General features: G+C 46.3%; 1 protein-coding gene across 1 annotated transcript in view; it reads right to left on the bottom strand.

Annotated features, from left to right (window-relative positions):
• Window positions 1–15076, bottom strand: part of Clpb (caseinolytic mitochondrial matrix peptidase chaperone subunit B) — a 126986-nt gene that overhangs the window by 32425 nt on the left and 79485 nt on the right. The gene's annotated exons all lie outside the window — the stretch shown is intronic.

Genomic DNA, 15076 nt, shown 5'->3' with positions numbered 1-15076 from the left:
GCTGCCCCAGAGTTAGCTCAGTAGACGAGGCTAGCCTCTGCCTCCCAAATGCAGGGATCAAAGGTGTGTGTGCGGCATGGCAGATTTTTTTTATTGTTGTTGTTTCTGTGTCAGCTACCTTGAAAATTCTGAAGGAATGGAGCTTGAGGAAAGAAGTGGCCTTGCCTCATAGGCCTGCCTTCCAATACCACCAGAAAGAAACCTAGCAGGCTTAGCTATGCGTGCATGTCACCTGCAGCATGTGGCAATAACTACTCAGTAATCCCTGTGCTCTTTTCTTACTAGAGAAATGTACAGAAGTTAGGAGGAGTTTAGCCTGGTCGCTGCTGTAAGGACATAACGAGGACCCACACAGCACAGGACCTTCCTCAGAGTGGGTATCTGATCACTGGGGATAGGAGCAAAAGCCAGTTTTCCTAAATCTGCCTGTGGGAACACTTATCTCATGCTTTGAAACCCTCCCCCATTGAAGTTCTGCTTCTTTAGAATCTACAACTTAGCAACGATGGTAAAAATCACTAAGCTCTTGCATGTGGCTGAGTGGGAGGAGGAAGGGCACAGGGAAATTTCAAGTAAGAAAACAGTCAGACATGTTCCTTTAATGCCAGCACTCGGGAGACAGGGACAGGAGGTCCAGGGCAGTCAAGGTTACACAGTGAGACCACTATCTCAACAAACAACCCACACCTCCCCCATAAAAATAAAAAATAAGACCATTTCAATTAGGAATAAATACTAATATATATTTTATAAAACATAGAATATGGAATTCATATACCATAAAACAGTGCTGGGAGTAGGGTCTCATACATGCTAGGCAAATGCTCTACTACTGAGCTACATTCCTAGGTCCCTAAAGTGCTGGTGCCTGGTACATGAAGAGGCCAGGAGAAGGTGTCTGGTTCCTTGGAGCTGGCGTTAGGAGCCACTACATGGATGCTAGAAATCAAAGCCTGGTACTCTGGAAGAGCGGCCAGTGTTCCTAATTGCTGAGTCATCTCTCTGGCCACAAACCTATTGTTTTAAAAGATAGCATTTGGTGTTTAATCTCAAACATCACTACTATCTAATTTACCCACTCCAGAAAGAAACCTCACATCCATTATAAAACATCAACAACAAAACCAACCAACCAACCAACCAACCAACAACTCCACAATGGTTGACTTTCTCTTTTTATGGGTATTTTATATAAATGGAATTACATGACATGTGGCATTCAATGTATGGTGATGTGGGATTCCCTTCTGTATGCTGTGAATATGTTTTATTACCATTGGTTAATAAAGAAGCTGCTTTGGCCTATGACAGGGCAGAATATAGCAAGACAGTAAATCCAAGCAGAGATAGAGGAGGAAAGAAGGTGGAGTCAGGTAGATACCATGTAGCCACCCAAGAAGCAAGAGGTAACAAACCATGAGCAAATAAAATATAAAATATATTTTATATAAATATAATAGAAATATAAATAATTGTGGTAAAATATAAAATAATAGAAATGGGTTAATTTAAGATGTAAGAGTTATTTTAGTTAAGCCGGGCAGTGGTAGTGCATGCCTTTAATCTCAGCACTCTGGAGGCAGAGGCAGGCAGATCTCTGTGAGTTCGAGGTCAATCTGGTCTATAAGAGCTAGTTCCAGGACAGGCTCCAAAGCTACAGAGAAACCCTGTCTTGAAAAACAAACAAACAAACAAGCCTGAACTAATAGGCCAAAGAGTATAATTAATAACTAAGCCTCAGAGTGGTTATTTCCTAAGTGGCTGCAGGAGCTGGTGAGCGGGACCTGGTAGGTGAAGAACCCGGTCCCGGGGCCAGCAGTATGGAGATTATTTGTAGCTAGAAAATGGCTTCTTTCATGGCACCTGCTTTCAATGTTCCTTCATGTGGTAGCATGGCTGAATACTATTCTGTTCTGTGACATCACATTTTCTTATCTACTAGCTGCACATATGAGCTCTTCCCCCTTTGGCTGTTCGGAACATTCATAAACTGTATGAGTCTCTGTTGTATTTGCTGTTGCCTTTTGTTCTCCTGAGTCTTACGATATAGCCCAAGCAGACACCAAGTACCCACTCCCACTTCTCTCTCTCCAACTGGCCTTGAATACCTAAGCTCACCCATTCCTCCTGCTTCATTCAGACTCCCAAATACTGGAACTTGCTGTGGACACCACGTTGCCAAACTCGGTTGTATGCTTCCTGTCTTTTTAGTAGACGTCCTGGAGAGACAGGAACCATCTACTGATCATTATTCATGCATGACTTTGTACTTCTTACATGGGTTTTTGTCTTTTAATGCTCAAAACCCTAAGGAATTAAAATCGCCAAGATCCAGACAGGGAAACTGGACTGAAGATCAACCACCAGCCGCAGGCCTGTTGTGTTGAGCCTGGAGTCCACTCTAGCCTGGCAGTTTTCCTAACTCCGATTCTCCACACCCTCAGAGGTGTCTCAGGACGGACCTTCCTACCTCCCTGCGGGTGTTTACTGAGCCCAGGAAGGCTCCCCCACAGCCCAACTGTGCGATCACGTGTTTCTAGTCTTTTAGGAACTCAGACAGAGCCTTTCTTGGAAATCAGTTGGCGCTCACTGGGCACTCCAGCAGTTCTGTGTGCAGGATGGGGACTGCAGGGCCAGAGCAGTTCCTTCTTTATATATTTCTGCTGGAATTGAACCCATGAGTTCTTTCCAGCCCTTCCCTTCATGCTTTTGTTTTTTCTTTTAGAAGGAACTGGCCTTAAGTTCACTATATAGCCCACCCTATCCTTGAACTTGATGGAGCTCCTCCTGCCTTGTTATCCTGAGTGCTGGGAATGTTTTTTTTTTTTTGTTTGTTTGTTTTTCCCTCTTTACTGTTCTGTAGTAACTGGTAATCTGGCTATTGAGTCCTTTGAGCTTTTTAAGAACTCTTTAAAAACCCTCCCCTCAATCCTGTGACCGGTCTTCCTGTCTCCTTTGCAGATGTCTTTTCCTATTCTTAGGAACAAGTCTCCTTTGAGTTTGAGTCTAGCAGAAACCAAGCTCTCCAAGAGCTTACAGAGACATGATGAGCTCATGACAGTAACACAGACTGAGACTGGCCACTGTGCTGAAGGACAGGCAGATAAGAACCACAGAGTTCAAGAAGGATGGGGTTAATTCTCTTGGCATGGCACTGAATGGGTCCTGCAAGGTCCAAGGGGCCAGTGCCAGACAGCATCCTCCTCATTCCCATAGCACAGCTGGGCCAGGAGTCTCATGGAGTGCTGGAGAGGTCTCTCCTTTCTCTGGCTGCCCAGAGGGAGTTCTGCTATTAGCTATGTGCTCTGTGGAGTGGGGATTAAATCTCTAGGAAGGAGAGAAACGAAGGAAGGGAGGCAGCATGGACAGAGAGGGGAGGAGGGAGGGAGAGAGGTGAGAGAAGGCAGCGGAAGGAGAGAGGGTGAGATTAGCTGCTTCAGACAAGTGTCGTCAGTGATCTATATTTGCTTACAGAATGAAAAATGTGTGCCATAAACATTGGCCACTGAGTAATTTCTAGCAGGAGTCATGTCACTTCTCATAAAGCATGGGGTGGGGACAGGTAGGACATCTCTGCACCTGGGCCAGCCAGCACAGGGGCTTCCTCTTATATCCGTGCTGGGCTTTGGATCAAGACCAGAAGACTCTCAGGTCAGGCTACTCACTGGGGAAACCAGCCGGGTTCTCCAAGGTTCTGGAGCCTAAGGGCAGCACATCTGCCCCACTTTAGGAAGGCTGAGGTGGGGCACCTGGTAATGTCCATCCAATATTACTCCCCCAGACTCACACCCCCCTCTGACTTGACTAATTGCTCTAATAATTGATAGAACCTGACTACTACCACTGATCGATTTCACCTTCACGACCAATGGCCACAAACCATTACACTCCAATAAATAACCACGCTGGGCCTCACCCGGCTGCCCTCTCCGGGGGCATCAGGATAGCCTGTGCCCTGGCCTGACCTCCCCTTGCCTCCCACCCAGGGCCCCTCCAGGCCAAGCAGCTGGTCTTGAGGGCCAGGCCTCTGGGAGCAAGTGATAGAGCTGGGAGGAGGTGGGAGCACTAATCGCAGGCCATCCGTCACCTCCCACTGGCTGTCTGGGGCTGGGGCAAACACCTGGAGCACCCTAGGCAGTGTGGTGCAGGACCCCTCCTTCCTCTCCTGCTCCAGATTAGTTGTCCCAGCTTATAATATTTGATAAATAGCAGTCTGGCTTCCTGGCAGCGCGGCTGCGGCTGCGCCTGCCCGCTACAGCTGTGGAAGGTCACTCATTGGGGAAATATGTTTCTGTCAGTGGTATTGAAAAAAGTTTAGTGGAGTGACAGGCCTCAATTTTTCAAATTTTATTAACTCCATCCTCTTAACCATTTGTCTTGAATTCCTTCAGATTCTGGGGGATCTGTCAATAAGGATCGGGCCCAGAAAGTAGGGTAGAGGTGGTCGGGTGGGCAGGAAGGAGCTGGTGCTGGTTGGTGCTGCTGTGGCTGGCTGAGCTCTCTTCACCCAGGAAGGTTAAGGGAGTGGAAGGGGTGTTGGTGAGAGAGGCCTGGCTCACTGGTGCCTAGGGAGCCTGCTGCTCTTCTCAGGTCAACATCTGCTTTTGATTTGATATAATCACTATGCTCCAGAAGGGAAAGCAGCCTCATAAGAGCTCACTTCTCTCTACTGCATCTGGAATAGGTGCTCCCCTGGCTCCACTGACTCCATCTTTGAAGACTGAATCTGTCTTCTCCAGGAAGGCCTCCTTACTCCCTCCCACAGACTGTTTGGAACTGGAGAAGAACTCAGCAAAGGTTGGGTACCATCGTCAATACTCCCATAGCTTTCTGCCTGTCTTCCTACAAGAACTGCACACTATGCACTGTCACTGTCTTGCTGGACACCAGCGCAGGCTTCTTCCTATTTGTCAGAGAAGACTGTCTTCTCCTCTGGAGCTATCTTTTGAGGCTGAGAGAATACGACAGTTGTTCTGTCTGCTGGGAAAGCCTTCCTGACAGCAGCTGTGTGATCATGCCCTTATTCCTGTAAGGGAGAGCCCCTACTCTTTGCTGGTCCCAGATGCCTCTCCATCTGGGAGCAGGTGGGTGAGGAGTACCAGCTGCTGGCTGGGCATTTCTCTACTGTTCTGGCGGTGACTGCTGTCCCGTCCACCTCTATGGGTTTTCTGAAGATTGAATGAGGCAGAAAGTTTGAACATGGCTGAAATAAGATTATGGCGATCTCTGTAAAGGCTTTGTCATCCACTCTTCCTTTTCACATTTACCTTTGCTTCTCCGATCCCTTCATCCTGACTTTCATGATTCTGGCAGTCTCTTTCCTATTCCCAGCGCGAGGTTTTGGTGGGTAATAGAGATGTCCTCCATAAGAGGTACCAGGCAGACTGGTATTCTGGAAATAAGCTCCCTATCAAGGAAGCACTCGGAAAGATGGCTGGACAAGCGTCCGTGACAAGCCTTCCCTGTCACCACACTCTGTCATGCTATCTGTGTAGCTCCTTCAGTCCTTGTCCCCTCTGGGTCCTTGTTCTTCTTATTCCCTTTTCGGGTCATGGCCTGCCACAAGCCAGTTACCACAGTCAGTCTCCAAACCTCAGAGGCCAGACCCTGAGCAGCTCTCTGTGTCCTCAGAGGCTGGCGAGAGTGACAAGGGAGGCACAGCGGAGGAGCGAGAGAGCCCCGCCTCCTGAGGACCACAACTCCACATGTGTGCAATCAGACACACTCAGCTAACAACAGGTAGAAGGCATGCATCCCAGGCTGCATCTTCTGCTCACTACACCCATGAATTTAATCCTTGCCATTGGTGAAGGAAGCAGGGGAGTCCTCCCCCTCCACTTTACAGACTGCCTGGGTCTGGTGGAAGAGTAAGAGCAGGGACACACGCTAACACTTGCTGGGTACACAGTCCTTACATACTGTGCCTAAATAATTCATACACGAAGAGAAAACAGGCTCAGAGTTGAAATAATTTGCCCCGTGGTCATATAGCAGGCAAACAGTGAAGCTAAGATTTAAAATGGGTTCATTTCTCTTTCATAAATGTTTGAAATGTTACATTTTTTTAAAAAAAGAAGATAGCTCTACTCCCCCCACCCCACCTCAAAATGCCACCAAAGGCCTGATGACTCCCTTCCAAAGTGCTTAGATGCTCTAGGGCCAAGCAAGACAGGAGTTCCTTCTCATCATGGGCTGAGGACAGACATCTCTGTAGAAAGGATACGGCAAAGCATTTCTTCTCTTCCCATTCAGGGTTCCCAGTCTGGGGCAAAGGAAATTGTGAGCTATAGTAACAACTTCCTGGACAGCACCCAGAAACCTTTCCCATGATCCACAGCCAGAGGGGATCCACAGCCTTCAGGAATCTGGGGGACAGAAAGTTACCTCCTCATGACCTCACTCAGACACAGTCCCACAGCACAAATAGGCAAGAACTGCCACACAGTGGAAGCAACAGGTCCAGATTGGAGGGAGACAGATGCTGTGGATGGAGAAGTGAGGAGCTGGATTGCCCCCCTCCCCTCATGCACCATGGGTCTGGGGTGCTGGGACCAAAGTTGAGAGGAACAGAAGACAAACTCAACGCGTGGGCTCAGCAGGTAAAGATATTGGCCACCAAGTCTGATTACCTGAGTTCGAGTCCAGGGACTTACATTAGGGAGAGAACCAACTCCACAAGCTGTCCTGTCTTTCACATGCATGCTGTACACACGCGCAATGCAGATAAGTAACTGCAGAGAAACAGACAGCCTTTCGGCCTTTTCCTTTGTTGAGTCATTAAAGCCCTCATCTTGCCATCAACTTTCCACACATTGCCTCAACTCCGGAACCAAATGTATGAGTCGAGGGGCCTTTGTGAACCTCTTAGAAGGAGTGGGGAGACTGTTGGCAACCGATGGTCTCTACTAATCATACGAGACTAGCCTCTTCTCCCGTATCAGGATTACCTGTGAGCTCGGCCAGGTAGTGAGGGTAAAGGGGGACTTCATCAGACATTTGGTGGGATGTCTCAGGAAAACCCTGTAGTCACATGAGGACCATGGAATGTCAGTCAGTGGCTGATGGACAACCAGACCCAGGGGGAAAGGGTAAAAGACAGACCAGAGAGGTTTCCAGCGACAGTAAGTGGGTTTGGTCGTGTTCAGCATGTTTCTCATCTGGATATCAAAGGTGGGCTACTCATTAAATCTGTAGATGTGATTAGGGTGGAAAGGGTACCTAATACACCTGACAGAAGACTGACAGTAAGAGGTGAAGTGTAAATGAGGAGTCATAGGAACAGAGACAAAGTAGAGAGATTGTTCTGGGGACTACAATGGGTGTAGAAAAGGGTTTAGAAGCCATGTGAGAAAAATAGCTCAGGGAACCAACTAGTTGGTGATTTGGGCTGGAAAGAAAAAAAAAGTTCAGGAGACCAAGCCTGCTACCACTCAGAACTGGGAAGTTAATAATAAGACCCCTGCATGCATTCCATGGCTGGCTTGCTAAGCATCAGAAAGTTGGAAGGTGAACTACGGCAAAGTTAAGTTCCCCAGCATCAGAAGTGCTCATGTATTGAATGGATAGCTACTTGGTGAGTGTACTACTGAAATGTCACTTAGTCTGTTTTTAAGATTTATTTTTATTTTATATGAATGAGTATTTTGTTTGCATGTACGTCTATGCCTGGTACCTATGAAAGTTAGAAGAGGATGTCAGGTCCTCTGGAAATGGCGCTGCAGACGGTTGTGAGCACCATGTGGGTGCTGGAACTTAAACCCTGGCCCTCTGCAAGAGCAGCAAGTGATCTTAACTACTGAGCCATCTTTCCATATTAACTGCTAATTATCTATTCACGTGTTCATTCAAAGATACTGAGAGTCCTTTATACATCTATCAGCGTGCTAGGTATGAGGAAGACAGAGGAGAGGAAGAAGACGCTGTCTCTCCTCCTAGGGAAATCCTGATCCTGACTGCAAGACTAGTACAAGGGAAGTCTAGCTTCATTTCAGATTAAGTCAGAGTTCTGGTGTGAAATTCTCACACATTTGGTTGCCAAATCCCCCAGCAGCTTAATCAGGACCAGCTCACTCACTGAAACCAGCACACTGTCTGTGGGATAGAAGCACACAGTGAAGCAGAGCTTGTGGATTTTTGCGCTTGATGTTTTGCTCTTACAGCTTGAGTTGTGGTCTTCGGTTTATGTACCTACAGCTTGTCTTACAAGTGGCTGTGGTGTCACGGTGAAGTGATTTAGCCAGCAGGGCTACCCAACTCTCCATTTCTTACCCACCCTGTGGGGACTGCTTCAGCACAGACATAAACATGCTCCTGCCGTTACCTTATTGCACTCGTCACATGGGGAGGCTAGAAGGCTTGATTCAGGGATATGATTGGATTTTAAATCCCAGTCTCACAGGATTTTAATTACTGGTCTGGGGCAGCAGGGATAGGCGCTGGCTGCCTTTGGATGGAGGAGGTCGATACACCAGTCCACAACATATTGAGCCACAATGCCTGCAGACTCTATTGCTCTATTTAATCATCTTTTGCAAAATTTACAGTGGAACAGGAGGGATCAATACGGAATTTATCACATTCTCTTGTAAATATGATCCAGGAAAGAGTTCCAGGCAGTTTGTTACTGAGTGGGAGGGAACATGTCTGTGTACAGCTGGGCATTAGGAGATGAGACAAAATCCATACTTCTTGGCATAAGCTACTCAGCCAAGTTCAATGGGAGGAACACTGATCCATTCAACCAACCAATCATCCAAGCAACATTCCAGAACCCACTTTACCCTGTAGTGCTGATTGTGGAACATGGCATGTAAGAACATAATAAAAATATAACACAATGATCCTGCCACTTACGAGGTGAACCTGTGCAAGTTCCCAAACAGTCTGGGACCCTTCTTACACACATGGGAAATTTAAGAGTCTATTCTGTGGTTAGCTAGTTATCAGAAGAGATAAAAGCCTTGGCATGTAGTGAGAGTACAATGAGTGACAGCTACTGCCATGTTTCTCTAACTGCCTTCCTACATTAGGTACCATCTATGAACAGGTGTGGATCTGGGTGGTGAGCAGACAGAAGGGGGACTGGGTGCTCTTCCTTCACTAATAACCTGACCAGAGCTACTAGTGGCAGAATCTGTGGCGCCAAGAGAAGGGGGCAAGGAGAAGATGTGCAGGGGTCTGTTTTCCAGATCTTTAAAACCTATACATTTAAAGTTTTCTCAAACTGCTGTGGGGGAAGAGGGTGAGAGATGAGTCTCCTTGTGTACGCGCACCAGGGAAAGTCTGAAAGACGATGTAAGGAGCGGCCTCTAGAAGGCTGTGCAGACTTGGACAGCTGGAGAAGTAGGAAAGGGTGTCCCATAGGGACCAGAGAATGAGGAGGCCTGGAGAAGAATCTAGACTGCCATGGTGTGAGCGGTTTAGCAGGCCTTTGAACAGCTCCTGCTGATTTCCCAGACACCCTTCTGTAGGCCTAGCAGGTATTGGCCCCAGGGATGCAGGGCTGGACATCTGGATGGACCTTGGAGGTACTGGAAATTGCTGAAGGTTTTAGAGCAGGAGAGCAGACAGTTCTGCAGGGCGGAGGCTGGGGTGAAGGAGATCCTGAGGAAGGGAGGGCAACAACCAGCTGCTCTAGAGCTGAAGGCTCTCTAGAGCCCCAGCTAAGGAAAAGTAATGGGGCCTGTTGAACATTGAGGCAGAAGACACCAGACTGACTAACCATGCCTTCTTGTTGAAGGTGGCAGATGGTGACAATGCCATTCACCAAGCATGAAGCAGAAGACAGTGGGAAGAGGGCAGGTTTGGACACACCACATAAGTTGTTTACAGAATATTAACATCAACAGAGCTACGGCAACATGAAAATGCCTTGCTTGTTCTGAGGAAAATATGCAGACTAGTGTGGTCAGGAGAGAAGGTAAATAACCAAAGGAATGAGTGCCCAATATATGACACACGCGGAGCTACCAAAGCAAAAGGCAAGTCTCCTGCCTCAGACTCCAGCTCACTGCAAACCTGTGGGACTCTGACATGCTGATGACACTTGACCAGCAAGCATATGATGGCACTGAGCGCAGAAGCTCAGTTCATTTTTTAAAATTTGGACAAGTTTTCTGAAGTTATGGGTTTCAGACTAGCTGTGTTCCTCCTCCTCCCAATCCAGCACACCACCTCCAAGGTGTCAGTGTGCTCTGGATGAAGCGGAACTCAGAGCAGACTATATAAAAGCCTGGGTCCCTAGGCTTTGTCAGCCTTGACTCCACTCCCCTCCCCCTCTTGCAAATAACAGCTGAGACTGAGGAAGCCAAGCTCAGGTCTAGGCTTGTAATTATACTGCTGATATTTGTGGCAGAGCCACAGGCTGCAGGAGGCGGCATCTTTTGTTTATGCACTAAAACCACATCATCTTCAAACATGCTAATCGCATGTCTGCTTTCATCTAACAACATTGGAGGAGGCTGAGGAAAGGGCACACAATGCCCACATCTGGCTAATTCAGTTACAAGGCCAATCAATCTTGATGGGTTGTCTATAAAACACTGTTCACCCCAAAGGGCTGAGCTGACCAGATGTTTAAGCGTCTGCTGACCAATCCCAGCTGATGTCCATAGCTGTGGAAAGAAGGCTTCCACTTACAAGTCTGTTTCCCACAGCTCAGTCCAGACTTCTGCCTTGGAAAGTATTAGCAGTTAAAGCAATGGCTGAAGCTGGTTGTGGTGGCTCATGCCACTGGAAAGACTGAGGCAGGAGGACTGCTATAAGTCTGCACCAGCCTAAGCTAGACATCAACACACCGTCTCAAAACAAAACATAAAAGCAACGAGTGAGCCTCTAGGTTCTGGAATAAGGCACATTCATGACTTCTGCTCTGTACTTCAGGAAGACTTACGCAGAGCTGACTTTGCAAATAAGCACAGGAACATCCTAGTGGGATCTTCTTAGCTGTACTTACCAGTGTGAAGAGAATCGCAAGTGTGGGAGAGGTGTCTTTTATATGGTATCAAATGTCATAGGCTATGGGTCTGGGCAAAGGAACCATTTATCTGGTGTTTCTCAGCCTCCCATCACAGCTGCAGGAAATACTCACCTTCCCCACAAGACGGCTGCATTTCCCAGCACAGAGGCTGCCGCCAGCAGCTTTTTCAGTCTATGCTCCACACCCAGCAGTTACCAGGTGGTTGTCTCGTAAAATAAACACAGGAGAGGAGTGAGGAGAGGAAGGCAGGCCCAGACACCAAGAGGACCACTCTGATGGAACTCCCTGCCTGGGCTGGATTATTATTCAAAAGTGTTTTCCTTAATGAGCTCTGAGGACTTGTCAGTCCTAGAGCTGAGGCTGCAGGATGAACCAGATCTGTGGCACCGGGTAAAGGGCAAATTAGAAATGAGACCTACTTCTAGCTTCCCTGGGCAGCTGCTCTCACATGGCACACGTTCATCTAACAAATAAAAATAAATCTTAAAACAAACAAACAAAAAACATGAGATTATTATGTATATCTATGACCTCAGCTCTTACAAGGCTGAATGAAGCAGGAAGATTGCTGTGAGTGTGAAACTAATCTGGGCTGCAAAGTGAGAGCACCAGGTCAGCTGGGGCAGCACCGCAAGGCTCTGTCCCGAAAAACAAAACAAAAACAATGAAGAAGAAAAACAAAGACGAACCTTTAATCCCAGCACTCAGGAGGCAGAGAAAGGTGGATCTCTGTGAGTACGAGGCTAGCCTGATCAAGTTCCAGGACAGGTTCCAAAGCTACGCGGAGAAACACTGTCTTGAAAAACCAAAAAAAAAAAAAAAAAAACTGTTTTACAGAAAAATGGTCAATATGTGACAGATAATTAATTCATAAAAGAAAATCCAATTTTTTTTCTTTTGAGACAGAATTTCTCTGTGTAGCTCTGGCTGTCTTGGAACTTGCTCTATAGACCAGGCTAGTCTCAAACTCAGAGAGATCCGCCTGCTTCTGCATCCAGAGTGCTGCGATTAAAGGTGTGTGCCACCACCACCTGGCTGAAATGGTTTTTAAATATATGAAATGATGTTCAAATACATTTGTAACAAGAGAACCAAGTAACTAAGTAAAATATTTCCCTTCTATTGTGATTGACAAAATTCCCGAAGCTTGATAATCCAGTGAGCTCCAGAATCCATAAGAGATCCTATTTCAAACAATAAGATGGCAAATGATTGTGGCACACACCTGATGGCCACCTCTAGCGCACACACCTGTACACCCTCCCTAACTCCTCACAGAAACCTGAACATGTTGGCGGTTAACAAAGTGTAAGAAGTGTGCCCAGGCCTTCTTCCTCTTGCTGTCTGTAGGTAGCTGCCATCTCCTATATGGAGTCATGGCTGCCCTCTGTCCTCTGGTGAAATCTAAGAACATTAAAAAAAAAAAAAAAAGGATAAAGAAATTCATCTGGTACTAGTAAGATGAGTCACTGGGGATGAGTCTTGAAGTTTCAAAGAGCCCAAGTCCTTCCCAGTGAGCTCAACATCTTGTGTTCCAATACCACGCCTGTGTTTCTGTTGCCAAGCTCCCTACCATGAAGGGCATGGATTCCATGACCCCCAAACTAAACATTTCCTTTTGTAAGAGGCCATGCCATGGTGCTCTGTCGAGGTGACAGAGAGGTTAGCTAAGAACCTGGTCCACGACGTCAAGGAGCCAGAAGTGCTGCTGCTGAGCACCAATCTTACTGTGCTGAGATCGCTATGTTTCCCCCTAAACCTGCAAAGCCATGAGAGAAAGAGCTTACAGCTGTCATTAGAGTTACCAACCCCAGTGCCACCAGGCTGAGCAGTGAAGGAAGGGGCAGCTCACACACACGGTTTATTTTTGTTCAAGTAAAACCACAGAAACTACAAAAACGAGAAGGAAGAAAAGAAGCTCAATACTAGATTTCAGTCTCTAAGACAATTGCTCACTAAAAAATCCCAGGCAAGGCAGAAATAGGTGGGCAAAGATGAGCTTGAACTTTCTTGCTAATATTAAAAGAATAAAAAGAAACATGTTGGTGCACACCTTTAATCTCGGCACTCGGGAGGCAGAGGCAGGAGGATCTTAATTCAAGGGCAGCCTGGTCTATATAGCAAGTTCCAGGACAGTCAGGGCTCTGTAGAGACCCTGTCCTCCACCCACCAAAAGAAACAAAAGAAAACAAACAACAACAAAAAAGAAAGGAGGGAAGAAAGGAAGGAAAGAAAGGAGGAAGGGAAAGAGGGAAGGAGGGAAGGAGGAAGGAAAGAAAGAAAAAGATAGTAAAACGGTAAAATCAGAGACAATTTTAACACAAATATAGTTAAGGACAGTAATAAGTTACAGGCATTAAAACAGTATGTATCAGTGAGTACATTATGACCAATATAGATATATTGGGAGGAAGGGGTTTTGCATACCACAGAAGAAGGCCACATGCCAAATGGTCACTGTTGGGTGAGTGTTGGCATTATAAAGTATGGAAAACATCTATCTCAAAAAGGGCTGTATAAAGACTGGTTTTGGTCGGGCAGTGGTGGCACACGGCTTTAATCACAGCACTTGGAAGGCAGAGGCAGGCGGATCTCTGTGAGTTCGAGGCCACCCTGGTCTACAAGAGCTCGTTGCAGGACAGGCTCCAAAACCACAGAGGAACCCTGTCTCGAAAAATAAAAACAAAACAAACAAAAACAAAAATTCCTGTTTTAGTTAACTGCAAGGAGGAAAAAGAAGAAATACAACAGAGAGAATGGACAATACTTTGGTTGAAGCTGGTGTGGGAATTAAGACTTTTATCACTGAAAATTCTTGAAGTCTGTGTTATGTGCAACTATTAATTGTTCAAAAACAAGAATAAAAACAAAGCATGCATAAAATATCTCTGAGAGTGCTCTAGGTAGAGTATGCCCACAATGAAGTTCCCAAGTCCTGTGAGCCTGTTAATATATCATGGGGACATGAACAGGCTTGAATGCTACAGACACAATTAAGTTTGGTATTCAGTTGGCTCTGAGATACCTTATGCTATCCAGTTTGGTCCAACACAACTACAGGGTCTTTCTAAAGGGAGGAAGAGGGGAAAGGAATGCCAAGGTGATGAAGTATGAAAGAAACTCAATTGACCATCGGTATCTGGAGATGGCTGGTCTCCGGAGCATGGAGTGAAGGCCTCGATAGAGTGGACAAAGTGGGAGGACAGGCTCTTTACCAGAGTCTCCCAAAAGGACGGCATCTCTGAGGACACCTTGATTTCACCCTAGTGAAACCCACTTTATAACTGCACGATGACATACTCATGTGGTTGTCTCCCACGGTGCTAACTGCTAACAACAGCCATAGGGAAGATAGTAGGAAAAGTTACAAAGCCTGCCCTGAGGAGGACCAGAGATGTGGCAGGGACACCTCTTTCCCACCATGTATCCTCCTTTGATAAACTCCTTTCCTAAAATGCTCCATGAAACTTTATGGTGTATCTTTTTAAAAGTAAAAATCATCATGGTCAAAGATACACACATGACAATCACTTCAAAACTGCTTTGACTACAAATTTATCCTGGTTTTTCCATCCTAGAGGCCTTCAGCACTCAATTCTCCTTGACAGTCCGGTGGGGGCCATTTTCCTATCATCTCTACACAACATACAGGCTTAGGACTTGTTTTGGTTCCACTTCCTAGAGTAGCTTTGTCCTTTCCCTTTGCCTCCCTTCAACCTGGGCCTGCAGTTCCACCTAACACAATGCCTGTTTCAACGCCAGTACGGGTCTTCCACCTCCTTGTCTTCAATTATCATGAAGGAAGACAAGAGAAGAGTCTATATCTCATCTTTTATTCCTTTTATTGCCTGTGCTTATTTATAAATTAATTTAGTCAACAATTACTTATTGTCATGTGCTAAAGCAGGTGAGATTCTGGGAACCTAAGCAACCACGTCCATATGCTGCCTTCTGAGAATGTGGTTCAGTGGGAAGGAGATATTTCAGTTCTGAGTAAACGTGGTGAAAAAAATCAGACAGGATGCTTGAAGATTACCCAGAGAAGCCTAAAACAAAGATGATGGTGATCAGTTGCAGAAAAAGAGATAATAGTTGCTG

The sequence above is a fragment of the Arvicola amphibius genome, chromosome 1 (genome assembly GCF_903992535.2).
Source record: "Arvicola amphibius chromosome 1, mArvAmp1.2, whole genome shotgun sequence".
Lineage (NCBI taxonomy): Eukaryota > Metazoa > Chordata > Mammalia > Rodentia > Cricetidae > Arvicola > Arvicola amphibius.
This window is presented reverse-complemented; position numbering and strand designations above follow the sequence as displayed.